Below are 15,898 nucleotides of genomic sequence, written 5' to 3' on the forward strand. Positions count from 1 at the left end.
GTGGAGAATATTGGAGAAGCACAAAGCTGTAGGACTGGCAGTACCTGACTTCGAGACTTATTATAAAACTATTATAAAATGAAATCAAACTGTGTGGCATTGACAAAAGAATAAACAATCAGAACAATGGTACAAAACAGACAACCCTGAAATAGTCCCATATAAATATAGTCAACTGATTTTTGACAAAGGAGCAAAGGCAATACAATGGAGCAAAAATAGTTGGAGATGATGGCTTTTCAGGTATAATACCAAAGGCACAATCCATGAAAGAAATGATAAACTGGACTCCATTAAAAATTAAAAACTTTTGGGAGTTCCTTGTGGACCAATGGGATTGGCAGTGTCTCTGTATCCAAGGACATAGGTTTGATCCCTGGCCCAGCACTGTGTGTTAAAGGATCCAGTATTGCTAGGTCTGATCTCTGGCCCAGGAACTCCATATGTCATGGGGCAGCCAAAAAAGAAAAAAAAAAAAAAATTAAAAACTTCTGCTCTGGGAGAGACTGTTAAGAGAATGAGAAGCCCAAGCCACAGACTTGGAGAAAATATTTGCAAAACACATATCTGATAAAGGACAGCTGTCCAAAATATACAAAGAACTCTTAAAACTGCACAATAAGAAAACAAGCAGCCTTTAAGTCATTTTGTGTTTATTTTTGTGCATGGTGTGAGGGTGTGTTCTAGTTTCATTGATTTGCATGCAGCTGTCCAGGTTTCCCAGCAATTCTTGCTGAATAAACTGTCTTTTCCCCATTTTATGTTCTTGCCTCCTTTGTCAAAAATTAATTGACCATAGGTATCAGGGTTTATTTCTGCATTTTCTATTCTTTTCCATTGGTCTGTATGTCTGTTTTGATACCACTACCACACATTCTTGATGACTGTGGCTTTGTAATATTGCTTGAACTCTGGAAGAGTTATGGCTCCTACTTGATTTTTGTTTTTCAGGGGAAAAAAAAGTGCGTAGGGGGAAATAACAATAAAAAATAAATTAAAAAAAAGAAAAAGAAAACAAGCAACCTGATTTAAAAATGAAAGAAAACTTGACCAAAGAAGGTATATAGGTGGCAGATAAGCATAAAAGATGTTCAACGCATTCCTTTAGAGAACTGCAAATTAAAACAATGAGACACCAATAGACATCTGTTAGAATAGCTTAAATCCAAAACACTGACAACAGTAAATGCTGGCAAGGATGTAGAGCAACTGAAACTCTCATTCGCTGCTGATGGGAAAGCAAAATGGTACCTCTACTTTGGAAGATAGTTTGGCAGTTGTTTAGAAAAGTAAGCATACTCTTACCACATGATCCAGTGCTCACACTCCTTGGTATGTATCCCAAGGAGCTGAAAACATATATTTATACAAAAACCTGCACACAAATGCTTATAGTACCTTTGTACATAATTGCCAAAACTTGGAAACAACCACAAATGTCTTTAAGTAGGTGAATGGATAAGGAAACTATGGTATATCCAGACAATGGAATATTCAGCACTGAAAAGAAGTGAACTATCAGGTAATGAAAAGCATGGAGGAAATTTAGATGCATATTACTGAGTGAAAGAAGTGATAAGAAAACTATGAGTGATAAGAAAACTGTCAGTGGTTGCCATCAGCTAGGGAGGATGGAAGAATGACTAGTGAAACAAAGAGGATTTTTGAAGATAGAATAATACTCCGTATGGTAACTATATCGGAGGATACAGGTTATTATTTTGTCATAATCCATTGAACATACAATACCAAGAGTGAACCCTAATGTAAACTCTGGATTCTGAGTGATAATGATGTGTTAATTTCAGTTCATTGATTGTGTAACACATGTCCCACTGTGATGTGTGTGTCGGGGGGTGGCGGTGGTATGTGGAAACTCCCTACTTTGTGCTCAGTTTTGCTATAAGCTAAATCTGCTCTAAAAACTAGTCTGTTTTAAAAACTATATGTACCTAAAAATATAATTATTCTTATATCACACATGCCTTGTCCTGTTTCCTTTCATTTTCTTCCCAGCGTTCCTTTTAGGTAGATGTCGGACTTTGCTTATTTTTCTTCATTCGTTTTTCTTTCAATTGTCCTTTTTTTTTTGTCTTTTTATTCTACTCTCTGGGGAATTTCTTCATTATATTCCAAGCTTCCTATTGATTTTTTTTGTTTGTTTATAGTATTTAAAATTTTTTATTTTCAATTTTTAAAAATTATAGTTGATTTAATGTTGTGCCAATTTCTGCTGTATAGCAAAGCGACCCAGTCATATATGGATGTGTGTGTGTGTCTGTGTGTGTGTATGTGTATACATATGTATATATATGTATATATACACATTCCTTTTCTTCTATTACCTTCCATCATGGTCTATCCCAAAAGACTGGATATAGTTCCCTGGGCTATACAGCAGGACCTCGTTGCTTATCCACTCTGAATGTAACAGTTTGCATCTACTAATCCCAAACTCCCCATCCATCCTTCTCCCTCCCCATCCCCTTGGTAACCACAAGTCTTTTCTCCATGCCTGTGAGTCTCTTTCTCTTTTGTAGATAGGTTTATATGTGCCATATTTTAGATTCCACATGTACGTGATATCATATGGTATTTGTCTTTCTCTTTCTGATTCACTTCACTTAGTATGAGAATCTCTAGTTGCAATTTAAAATTTCTGATGATGTTTTTCTTGTTCTGAGTTTTCCTTTCTCCTCTCCTCTACCTCCCAGCCCCATATTCTGTTTATTATTTCATGGTTTTTGTATCTTCTCTGAAGTATAATCTTATGTATACATGTATAGGATATACATATATCTTATGTATGTATACATGTATGTATATCTTCTCTTATGTATGTATCTTATGTGTCTTATGTATACAGTTTTATTTTGTGATTTATCCTCTTTCCTCAAATGTGTTGGGTTCCATTAAGCTCTCGTTTTTAATACCTATTTGTTTTTCATGGGGGAAAACATGTCTGGAGATTTCTCCGTTCACATTTAAGAGTGAGGCATGACAAAGTTGGTTGGAAACTAAGCATATGGCATCATTGCAGGATGATAGGGCTGAGTGTTCCTTTTTCTGTTAATTGGTCCACAGATATTAGTACCTGTGGCCTTTTAAGCATCTAGGTCGTGTTTAGTTTTTATTTCTCCATGGAAGGACTTTCCAGTTGGTTGCCTTACTTGTACCAGCTTAGCTGCTATTGTTCTGGGGTGGGGGTAGGGGTGTGAATCTCATCTTTTTATTTTCAGATTTTTCAAATTCCCATTTTAGTAACTTGTGTCACCTCTGGCTTCTCTCCTAACTTGCCAGGTGGGGCAATCCCATGTCCAGGATGTTCTCTGGATTATTTTCTCCAGAGAGTAATCACTGTGTCTATATGGTGGGAAAGGATAGTCCCTTGGCTGTGCCCAGTGGGCCCTGGGTATTTCCTCCTAATACGGTTCTCCTGTGCTCAGCTCCACGTCTCACCTCTACTTTCTGTGAATCCCTTTGGGGAGGATTCTATAATGAACTTTCTCTGAGTTTGACAAAATTCCCTTGTTTCAGCTTTTTCTGTTCTACTAAGGCACTTCTTATGCCTTCGTGCAATTTCTATCTTGAAAAAGCCGAATTTCCTTACTCTTCAATTTTTTTTGGTAATTTTCCCCTTTTTAATGGGAGGTGAGAGAGGATGAACACATGATTTCAATCCACCATGTGTAACCTTGGGTAATAATGCTTTTGAATAATTCTTTTAAATACCAAGAGAAAAATGTCAGCATGTGAAAAAATTAGAGACAAAGTTGTGAAAGGAAATATATCAAAGTTTATCCCTACATTTTCAAATTTTTGGTAATTTATTTTTTTAAAAAAATCATTTCTGGCTTTGCCAAATTTTTTATATTAGGTATGCAACTCTTATCAAAATCAAGTAATTTAAAAATATGTTCATAATTTAATACTGATGCTTACATTGCCTCAACAAGGGCAACTCTGATTGCAGTGAATATTAGTGACCTGGAAAAGGGAAAAAGTGTTCTTTTTCTCCATGTAAAATTTAAAGCTGCAATAGGGAGTTTCCACTGTGGCGCAGCAGAAATGAATCTGACTAGGAACCCTGAGGTGGCGGGTTTAATCCCTGGCCTTGCTCGGTGGGTTAAGGATCCGGCATTGCCCTGAGTTGTGGCGTAGGTCGCAGACTCAGCTCTGATCCCACATTGCTGTGGCTGTAGCATAGGCCGGCATCTGTAGCTCCAATTTGACCCCTAGCCTGGAAACCTCCATATGCCATGAGTGTGGCCCTGAAAAGCAAAACAAAACAAAAAAACAAATTTAAAGCTGCAATAAAAACTAAATGTAGGCAGGGAGAAACAAGCTGTAATCTTCCTGGTAAGAAGTGGTGAATTTTCTTATCACCACCAATATAAATTCAATTCCTTTAGATAATGGTTAGCTATCTATTTTAAGATTTTATAACTGATATGTACTAAGGATTTAATATAAGAACATATTCATACAATACGTTAATATTAGAGGGTGTTTTTAAGCATCTGCCTATAATCTAAATCAGAATGTTCCAAAATGGGTTCTATGAAATACCAGCTCCAATTGATTCTCTGCAAAGAAATGCTTGCAAATTGCTACATATCATTCCGCTTTCTGGGAGAAACAATTCACACTGGGGAAACTGAAGCCTTAGAGGATACTGCAATAATGAAATTTGGTTAATTTTATTGGTTTAATTTGTTCGAATAAGAGTTTTTGAAATTTAATTTGATCATGGAACTCTTTTTTTTTTTTCGCAAAAATCTCTCCATGTGATCCTGACTATTTTCGTTTATTTATTTATTATTTATTTATTTACTTACTTTTTTAGGGCTGTGTCTGTGGCATATGGAAGTTCCCAGGCTAGGGGTCGAATCTGAGCTACAGCTGCCGGCCTACACCACAACCACAGCAACTCAGGGTCTGAGCCATGTCTGCGACCTATACCATGGCTCAGGGCAACACTGGATTCTTAACCCACTGAGCAAGGCCAGGGATCCAACCCGCATCCCCATGGATCCTAGTTGGGTTCATTAACTGCTGAGCCACAGAGGGAACTCCGATCCCGCTTATTATCATGATCACTCTTATCATTGTTACCTGAATTTTATCATTGTTATCATTGCCCAGTGCTTGATTTCTTTCAAGTCATAATCATGTTCTTTAGGCTGAGAGGTTCTAGGACCACACCTATTTTTGGTGGCCAGGTAGAGTCAAATAATTCAATTTATTTGTACAGAGAGTACAATAAAATGAACTATCCTGGGTATCCCCTGAAATACTTTAGGAGGAAGATATTTTACTGTTGTGTTGGGGGAAAAGGAAGAGCAATTTTCTTGTTTCATTTGTTTTGTTTTGGGATAAGGCTCAGGAGGACATGGCTCCCAGCTTTTTTTCCAGGAACCATAGCATTTCGTAAAACCTGGATTACCTCGTGGGAGTATATTTGTTAAAATAGATCTGTAGATGCTGGTTATTGTCAAATTGAACAGCTGCTGTCCTGAGATATGAAGGTTTATTGTGTAATTTTCAAGCAAACATAATTTTAATGAAAGTAATCATTCAGGGGTTTTCTTTACCACATTCGCTTTTTATGCCTGGACTCTTTGTGAAAGGAAGAGGGAAAAATAATTTGGGGATCTGAAATAAATCAAACTTTATCTGTTTATATTGTTAAACCAGACTATCTGAGCATATAAATTGTGGAATTTGCAATAAAATAAATAGCTTGGAAATTATTAGCTCTTTTAAAATAATTTTTCAAAGCCTCCCTCTTTAGTCTTTTCACAGTGGGAGGTCCCAGTCTTATGGGAAAAATCAAGAGTAGAGACTGGGTTCTAGTCGCAGCCCTGCCACTAAACAGCTCCAAGATATTACTATTAGTACTACGAATAGTAACTTTTATTGAGGGCTTAGTATATGCTAATTATTATGCTACAGGTTCCACATGCTTGAGTTCTTTTATTTTTTACTGTACCTCATCAGAGGGTTGGACTGAGTAACTCTTTGTCCCTTTTCCATGCTTAAATGATCCCAGGAGATGTATCTCTGTTGCTAGACCTTAGTTCCACTGGGGGCAGTGTGGGATGCAGGGAGTGGGGAATTAGGAAGTGAATCTTCACTAAAAGCGGTGGGTAAACAAGCTCTTGGGAGCCTGACATGGAACTCAGAAGCATTTTTCTTGATTCCAAGCCAATTCTATTCTATTCTATTCTATTCTATTCTATTCTATTCTATTCTATTCTATTCTATTCTATTCTATACATTACTAATTACAGTATAGTATAATGGAACGTCTTAAATAGATTTTTTCTGATATTCAAATATAGCATTGTTTTCTTGGATTACAGCCTAGTTAAATTGGGCAGGGGAGAGGTGGCTTGTATTGATTTGCCCATCCATATGGGGGCCTAGTGTTTGACAATTTAACCATCATCTCTACTAGCCAAGTGGCGCTGTGTCTCCCCATTGCAGTAATACTGCCACCTGATATTTATGAGGTATTTTGGGTTTTAAATGCTTCTCCTCGCCCATGATCTCATTTGGTTTCTGGTCCTCAATATTGCATCATATTGTTACATGTCTGGAAGACAAGAACATCTAGAATATTGCTTTTACTGTCTGAGCAGGGTTGAGTCACCATGTAGTGAATTCGGAAAAGGAAGGTAAAATGCAGAGACTTTGACTCAGTAGATGGAAGGCTTTCACTGCCCAATGGCCAGATGATTGCCTGCCTGCCTGCCTTCCTTCCTGCCTTCCTCCCTTCCTCCCTTCCTTCCTTCCTTCTTTCCTTCCTCTTTTTATTAAAGTATAGTTGACTTTCAGTGTTGTGCCAATTCTTGCAGTACAGCAAAGGGCCCCAGTCATATATATATACACATTCCCTTTCTTATACTGTCTTCCATCATGGTCTATCCCAAGAGACTGGATAGAGTTCCTGTGCTGTACAGCAGGACCTCATCACTTATCCATTTGAAATGTAATAGTTTGCATGCCAGCAGATTTCTAATTGACTTCTCCGCTTCGGCAGTATGGCCTTGGTCCAAGGGGCCGTTCTGGCGTGGGGCTGGTGTGGCAGGCAGCCCCTGTTTTTATCTGTTTTTAACACAGGTATTCCAATGTACAGAAATTGGGGAGTGTGGGTCACCTCCGTATAGATCATGCACTCTTTTGATGTGCAGGCATGGTAAACCTCACCATCCAGCCTTTATCTTCTTAAAAATGTGACTCGCAACACACTCAGGGAGCTTTCAGAATTCCTTGGAAACCCAGCTGGATGTTTATTCAACTCTGTTTGTTACTCTTCTGAGCTCATCTTTCTTACCGTTTGCCCTTTAATTTGTTATTTGCTGAAAGACAATTAGAGAAGGGTTTTTCTCTGCTCAGCTCTTATTAAGATTTTAATGATCCTAGTCTCCCTTCCCCTATTAGGAAATACCTACATATTAAATAGTTCACCCAATAAGAAAGATAAAATAATTAATTAGTATTTAAATCAGAGCTGCTGAGTTTAAATCTTTTCACAAAGACTTCCTTATCTTTTGAATGTGGAGCCTTCAAGTATTTCAATCTTTCAAATACTGAAAGATTTATAATTATGTGGTAGTTCTAGGAGAATGGCTGGACCATTTTGTTCGAGGCAGACTGACTTCCTAGGGCCCCAGATCACACAGTTGAGAGTTTGCAGAGATTCCTTTGCCTCTAAAAATCAGGAAAAGGCAACGCCTACACAAAACACCACAGTGTGGGGGCAGAGACTGTGTGCAAGAGCCTCTGATCAGGATTAAATTCCACAATTAGAGATTTATTATTTTGGCTCAAGATTTTGTCACCTGGCAAATTATTAAAAAGAAAAAAAAAAGTGAAGGTTGACACATGGTCAGCCTTGTGAATTTTTCAAAACATTTCCCGAGAGCAAGTGTTGATGCTGATGGTTGGGTCAAACCTGGGTGGCTTGGGCTGGAGGGACGGAGTTGTCTGGGGAGTGGGGGCTGGGAGAAGAAGAGAAGGGAAGCCTGAGAAAGTGCAGCTGGTGATGGGGGAAGGGTAGAAGAAGGCAAAGATAAAAATCCACCTATTGTGGTCATTTATTTATTCAACAGATGTTTATTGGGCATCTACTTTGAGGATGGAGAAAAGACTGGGGAAGAAGTAATCAAGCCCTCTGGGGTTCTCGGTGTAAGGGGTGGGGGCAGGACATGTAGTGATAGCGTAGTCTGTGAAATGTCATACGATGGACAGGCCCAGAGGATGGTGGGATCCCAGAGAGAAGGTGTATGGCAAGAGAGGTGACAGAGAGCCATCACAGAGACATGGATGTTTGAATTTGGTCTTAAAGGGCAAATACAAATGTTGCCAGGAGAACTGCAGAGAGGATGGAACCTGTAGGCAGAGAGGTAGCCCGGGCAAAGGGCACAGAGGTGAGGAAGGGCTTGCTGAGGTGAGATGTCCCAGCAGCCTGGAAACCTTGAGGTGTGTGAGAGCAGCTGGGGAAGGTGGATAAGCTCAGGTTGAAACACTGTGGCAGAACTTCATCCTCCCGAGGGAGCTTGAACTTGATCCGGTAAGTGAAAGGGAGGTTCTGATAGAGTAAGGGCTTGACCAGATCAGCATCATTGAGACATAGCTCTGGCTGCCTTGAAGTGGATGGATTGGTGGCCGGGGATGCAGAGAGATTGAGGACAGAGGAGCAGGGCACAGTTTTGACCATATCGTTGTGCTTCGGGCACATGCTACAGCTCCAGGGTCCTGTGAAAATGAGAACAGAACTGCATAAAAGCTGTGTCACTGTAGCCTGCAAATATATGCAGACCTCAAGCAATGATCTGCTCATGCAGAGTTTCAAGTGTTTGTTTTCAAAGCTGTACAACTCAAAGCCTCTCAAAGCCAGAAATACCTAATCGTATAAGGGGATACAATTGTTTACATCTTGGATGAGATATATAGGTTTATGCACAAGTGTTTTCATACTCATACTAAACATTTTCAGGTTGTTTTTAACTTAGTTGAATAGTCCACCAACACGAGAACTAACAAAAGGGTGAAATTTTGTTAAACCCAACTAAAAAGTAAATATAATCCCAAGACTATGACTGAACGTTGGCGTTTTTTCCAAGGATGCTTTCAAACATACCCAATGAAAGGCTTAAACTTTGGGCAAAACCTTGGTCTTGGTATAAAACATGCTTTTTATAGTGGAGCATCACAAACTATGATGTTCCAACCCAAAAGACACATTCTGATTTGAAGTCCCATTTTCCTCAGAAGGAAGACACATCCTGCTAAAGCCAGAGGTGCTTGCTGTCCATCCCAACCTCATTTGGAATATTTCTGTGGCTCAGATTCAGTGAACTCCAAACACGTGGACCAGTGCTCCTGTGGCCATCACACTACGTCAAGGGTAAGAGGCAGATTATGAGAAAATAAATGCTCAGACAGGAACAACTTTGCAAAAATGAGAAGAAGGCAAGCCAGATCCTTTTCCTTGGATTGTGAGATGGAGTCAGAACAGGTGTTGGGACTTAGGTCAAAATTATAAATAGAGTGGAGATTCTAACGAGAATAGTGTATTGATGCTGAGATGAGGTTATCCAGCCCTCTGATGGCATCTTCTCCAGGGGCCTTTTCTGATTCCCCAGCTACACTTTCCTCTTCTACTTTGTTTAGAGTTCATCTCAGGCAATGATTTACCCTCCTTTCCACCAGAGTTTTGTTCGGTGCCTACTTCACTGAACTCATCCACTTATTTATCCCTCTCTTGTCCAAGATGGGATATAAGATGGAGCTACGGGGTTCGCCCCTTTGAGGATGGGACAGGGGTGCTTCTCATATTGTTTCCTTATAGTCCAGGGCCTCATGTGTGGTAGGAGCTTTGAACAGAATGCGTGAAGAGAACTTGGTTTCTGATAGGTTTGATTTCTTGCTCTGTCACTCACAGCATATGACCTGAGGCGAGGAGTTGAACCCATTAAATCTCAGATTTCCAACTGGGGCCTTATATTAAATGAATTGATCTGTCTTTAAAATCCCAGCACCTAGCATATAGAATGAACTTAATAATTGCTTATGATTATATGATTGTCTACAGCTTCAAGATTACAATAAACTGTGAGAACCATTTTATTTACACCTAGAAGTGGGTTGCCTTACACTTACAAAGTGGGACCAAAAGTCTCTACCTGATAGAACTAACAACACCCTGGATATAGTGGGTGTTCAAGAGAATAAAAAGTCACGGTCCTTGGAGTTCCCATTGTGGCTCAACGGGTTAAGGAAGCAACTAGTATCCAGGAGAATGTGGGTCTGATCCCTGGCCTTGCTCAGTGGATTAAGGTTCCTGGGTTGTTGCCTGCTGAGGCATTATGTTGCACATGCGGCTCGAATCCTTCCTCGCTATGGTTGTGGCATAGGCCAGCAGCTCCACTTTGACCCCTTGCCTGGTAACTTCCACAGGCAACAGGTGCAGACCTTTAAAAAAAAAAAAAAAAAAAAGTCTTGGTCATATGTCCTCCTCAAAGAAATGATGGTAGAAGAAGGAAAGAAATGGTAGACAAGCACAGGTTCACTGGAGTCACAGTTTCACTGGGTCCCAACTTAGACTATTAATGATGATAACAATACTGCCTGTTTGTATTTTTCGAAGGACTTTCACATTTCACAAGCTCTTATTATTTGATGGCTGACAAGATCAGAATTCTCTAGGTAACATCTATAATGGAGTTGGTACACAGGCAATTTTCTTGGTGTCCTTGCTTGCTGGAAACAAAGGCATTCTCAATTTGGGCCTCAGCTTCTCTGTGCAACTTCAGATATTTTCTTCTATCAGCACCAGCCCTTCCTCAGGAAAAAGCACAGAATGATTAAGAATGTGGGCTTTGAGATGATTTGGAGTTCCTTGGATTTTACTAGGTTCAGAGACTGAAGCCGTACATTGATTTTTTTTTTTTTCTGTTTAGGGTCGCACCTGGGGCATATGGAAGTTCCCAAGCTAGGAGGTGAATCGAAGGTGCAGCTGCCGGCTTATGCTACAGCCATAGCAACTCAGGATCCGAGCTGCATCTGCAACCCATGCTGCAGCTTGCAGCAACGCCGGATCCTTAATCCACTGAATAGGGCCAGGGATTGAACCTGCATCCTCATGGATGCTAGTCGGGTTCTTAACCCACTGAACCACGATGGGAACTTCCATAATTCAGTTTTTAATTTGGATTTCACACAATCCTGTGAGGTGGGTGGTTAAGTATTATTTCCCATGCTTTTCCAGGAGGGGAAACTGAGGCTCAAAGAGGGGAAGCAATTTTTGTGAGACCATACAGCTTCTACCTAGAAAGGCTGGGATTGGATCCCCGGTTGGTCTCACTTCCCCAGCCAGCTTATAACGCTATGGAACATGGCCTCCCCTGAGCGTGCCAATCAAAAGCTGGCCAAGGCATTAAATCCCCAGAACTTTTGGTTTCTCATTTGTTGTTGTGAGAATACATTTAGATGATGTTGATACATGCATGTTTGTGTCTTCCAGTGGGCAGCTATTGACATTGGGGTGAGAGTCTTGAAGAGGTAGATTTTCTGTAGTCAAATCCTGCTTGTGACTCCTTATGGCACCAAGGATGGCAAAACCATAGGGGATTGTGCAATGAAAGAGCGCAAGTATGCATCTAATACCCAGCCTAGGGCTCAGTAAGTGTGTGCCGAACGAGTGGATTTAACACCTAGTTAGTCCTTTGCAATGCAGGATGTGGCAAGGTACCCAGTCCCTCCTTTCAAGAAGCTCTGTTCTAAACAGAAGGAGCTGGACAAGAAAACAGAAAAGAAAGTCGTGTATTATGTGAGTGAGGAGTCAGGAAGAATTCTTGGACTAGAATGCTGGGCACTGAGTCTTAGAGGCTATGGGGAGTCTGTCATGTGAAGAGTGGAACGTGTGCCAGGAAGAGCACGTTCATAGGCACTTGGACACAAGGGCCCTTTTAAGAAGTAGAGATTGTTCTGGGAGGAAGGTGTGTAAGGTGAGCGGGGAGCGAGAAATACAGCCCTAGGCCTTGAAGGGGGTGTGCTGAGGAGCTGGGATTGCATCCAGGAGGTAATGCGTGGAGCCCTTGAAAGATCTTAATTAGTGGAGTGTCATGAGTACGGTTCTCTTATAGAATATTCACACCACTGGGAAATGCACAGAAGGGTTGGCATAGGAAGAGAATGGGTGTACAAAGTTAGAAGGTTATAATGGTAGAAAAGATGTTATTACAGCAGGGATGGGGAGGAAGAAGTGGAATCTCCACTTCAACTATATTTAGAAGATAGAATTTATTGGACATAAGGTCAGGGTGGCTAAGAGAAAAATGGGACCTGTCATATTTGAGCAACTGCATACATGGTGGTTTCATTAATAATATCAGCTACTATGTTTTGAGTGCTTATTATGTACCTGGCATATTGCTAAGTGCTTCCCATCATGGCTCAGTGGTTAACGAATCCGACTAGGAACCATGATGTTGTGGGTTCGATCCCTGGCCTTGCTCAGTGGGTTAAGGATCCCGCTGTGGTGTAGGTTGCAGACACGGCTCGGATCCCGCATTGCTGTGGCTCCTGCATAGACCGGCAGCTACAGCTCTGATTAGACCCCTAGCCTGGGAACCTCCATGTGCCCTGGGAGAGGCCCTAGAAAAGGCAAAAAGACAAAAAAATATATATATATATTGGCTAAGTGCTTTGCATGCATTATTCCATTTCATTCTCATTCTAATCTGCATAGCGGTTGTTAGATCCATTCCGTGGATGCAGAAGGTGAAGCTTAGAGCAATTAAAGCTTGCTCAATATGTCATGTGGACTAAGTGGTGGAATTGGGATTTGAACCCAGGGATCTGGCCATGGGTTTCCAAGCCCATGCCATCAGTCCCTGTGGCAAGCACAGATACTTCCTGTGCTGAGGAACTATGGGAAGAGAAGGTTTGGAGAAGGAAGGGAGGAGATGCTGATCGTGTGGCGCAAGCATGTTGCCATGTCAAGCCAACCCCTCAGGTTCTAGGCTGAGTTTTTCTTGCTCGGAAGCAACATTGCTCTTCTCTGGAGGTGTTAGCTGGTGGGGATAGAAGGAGCCAGGAAGGTGGCCCTTACAAGCATCCTGCTGTCATCATGGTTCTCGCCTGCCTCCCCCAGTGTAGCTAAGGAGTAGCATCCTTCAGGTCAGTGTTCCCAGAGTGAGGGGGCCTAGTGTCTGAAACCACAGGCAAGAAAACTAAGGATCCAAGGAGATAGACCCAGCTTACATCTCATGGTTAAGGACATTGCTCCTGCAGATTTCCTTTATTTTATTTTATTTTTCTTGGCTGTGCCTGTGGCATGCAGAAGTTCCTGGGCCAGAGATCAAACCCAAGCTACAGCAGTGACAACATGGAATCCTTAACCCTTAGGCCAACAGGAAACTCCTGTTGAAATGCTGAACTCACAGCAAATAAATAGACTTCTGTAGCAACCAATAAATAAATATTGGTGGAAGTAATGCCAGTAATGTACAAATGATGAGTTGTTAGTACGTTCTCCTGGCAGTCACCACCTGAGCCAACTCCAGAATGTGTGTGAATCCTTGAGAAAGGCAGCCATGATTTCAGAGGCTCCAGGAGAACCTGGGCCCTATCCCTGCCCTTTCAAAACACAGCTCTTTATTCCAAAGAGGAGGCCACTTAAAGCCCCATTAGTCATTCTCTCTAAAGAAGAATTGGTCTCTTGGGTCTGTCTTGGGAACACATTTTGAGGGGAGGGCAGGAGAGAATGCAGTGCCTGTCACCAGAGAAGGGAAGCAAGCCTGGCTTGGGAAGGCAGGAAAATATAAACTAATTAGGGTTAACCCTTACACTATTTTTTTATGCATTTCAGCACAAGTCGCTCAATAAATTATAGGCAAATAGAATTTTTTTTCATGAATTTGGTCATTTTCTTTTCTTTCTTTCTTTCTTTTTTTTTTTTTTTTTGCCACAACTTAGGCCAGCTAGAGAAAGAGAAACAAAACTCTATCTGGAGTCATGCCTTCTCAGTGTCCCTCTAAGGTCATCGTTGCTCCTTTGGGAGGGTTATTTATAAATCGACCGATGTGATTCCAGCATCTTTGAATGTAGACTGCTGGGAAGTGGACATGTTATTCTTATGCTCTCTCACCTTTTTGGCATGGGCTTGTGTGTGTGGAGAGGTGTTGGGTAGGATGTGGAATGGAAGCGTGTCAAGAATGATACAGCATTGCCCAGGAAGATTGATCAGTGGATTGTTGAATAGCCGTGGTCTACTTGGAAGTAAAAGTAACTCCAGAGTAGGACATCTTATTATTATGCATATTGTAATTATTGTCTGGGGGCATGAATCAACAAGCATGTGTGCAGTGTCCATCTGGAGACGGACTTCCCCACTCCTTGCCCCCAGGCACCCCCAGGAGAAGTCTTGTTCTCTTCCCTTGCCAGGGTGCCAGGGTTTTCTGCTTCAAGAGCAATTGAGGGGTTCTCCCACTTCAATGCTTTACTAAGTACCTTCCTTCATCTGCACACCCACAGGCCACTCATCTCCAATATGAGGGGATAGCAGGGGTAGATCTTTTGTTGGTATTTCCAGGATCTGGGACGTAGGGAATGGGCCAATCAGACAGATTATCAGCATCAGGCCACATGTGTCTCTCCTCCCTCTCATTCGATCCTTTTTAAGTAGGGAAAGAACTTATTTAAAAATCTAGTAAATAGGATACAAGTTAGACCTCCAACAACAATATCTAGAAAAAGAGTCGTAAATCAATATTTCTGTTTGAAGGTTTCGGAGAGGTAATATAGCTCATTTTCTCAAGAGTTCTAGTTTTTAAACTAGGCAGCAGTAATGAAGGAGAAAACAATTACAACCACAACAGCAGTATTAAAGCTTAAGTAACTTTCCACTGCTCTTGTTGATGCTATTATCATCAGTCCAGCTTTCCCTTTCTTCAAAGGCCTGTACAAACGGCTGGCAATTCTCAATCATCAAATCAAAGTCCTTTGTTGGAATTGTTTCTTTGGTGTCATGCAAGATATGCTGTTAAGTAATTTGATCAGTCCAGTCATTTCCATAATTAGAACAAGAGCACATATTCCTGAACTGGGTGCTCATACCAGCGTCTGAAGTCACACAAAAGCAGACTCACAAAGCCCTTGTGTTAGGTGGACCTAAAATAGCAGCAATTAAAAAAATAAACTTATTTATTTATTTATTTATTTATTTATCTGGTTATTTATTTACAAATCTCTGGCAGTTTTTCCACACCCCAGAGCTAGACATTTACAGCTCTACTCTGTGTTTGATCTATCTGCTGGTGACTAACTAATGAATACAAGACAGAGCAGTTCACTTTATCCCCCCCTTTTTGAAACACTTTTTATTAAAGTATAGTTTATTTACAATGTTGTACCAATTTATGCTGTACAGAAAAGTGACCCAGTCTTACATATATATATATATGTATGTCGCAAGAGACATACACATGGTCAATCTCAAGAGACTGGATAGAGTTTCCCTGTGCTGTACAGTAGGACCTCATTGCTTATCTGTTCTAAATGGAATAGTTTGCACCTACCAAACCCAAACTCCCAGTCCATCCCCCCACCCCCTTGCCAACCACAAGTCTGTTCTCTACATCTGTGAGTCTGCTTCTGTTCTGTAGATAATTTCATTTGTGCCACATTTTAGATCCCACAAGTAAGTGATATAATATGGGATTTGTCTTTCTCTTTCTGACTTCACTTAGTATGAGAATCTCTAGTTGCCTCCATGTTGCTGCGAATGGCGTTCTTTAAGTCTTTTTTATGGCTGAGTAGTATTCCACTGTGTGTGTGTACCACATCTTCTTAGTCCATTCATGTGTTGATAAACATTTCAGTTGTT

General features: G+C 40.9%; 1 long non-coding RNA gene across 4 annotated transcripts in view; it reads left to right on the forward strand.

The window, feature by feature from the left end:
- Positions 1 to 15,898, forward strand: part of LOC106510390 — a 262,228-nt gene that overhangs the window by 97,875 nt on the left and 148,455 nt on the right. For all 4 annotated transcript variants that reach the window (XR_002344176.1, XR_002344175.1, XR_002344174.1 and 1 more), the window contains one exon: positions 9,280 to 9,415. This is a non-coding gene — a long non-coding RNA (uncharacterized LOC106510390). The remainder of the gene's footprint in view (positions 1 to 9,279; positions 9,416 to 15,898) is intronic.

This window comes from Sus scrofa, chromosome 5, assembly GCF_000003025.6.
Source record: "Sus scrofa isolate TJ Tabasco breed Duroc chromosome 5, Sscrofa11.1, whole genome shotgun sequence".
Classification (NCBI taxonomy): Eukaryota; Metazoa; Chordata; class Mammalia; order Artiodactyla; family Suidae; genus Sus; species Sus scrofa.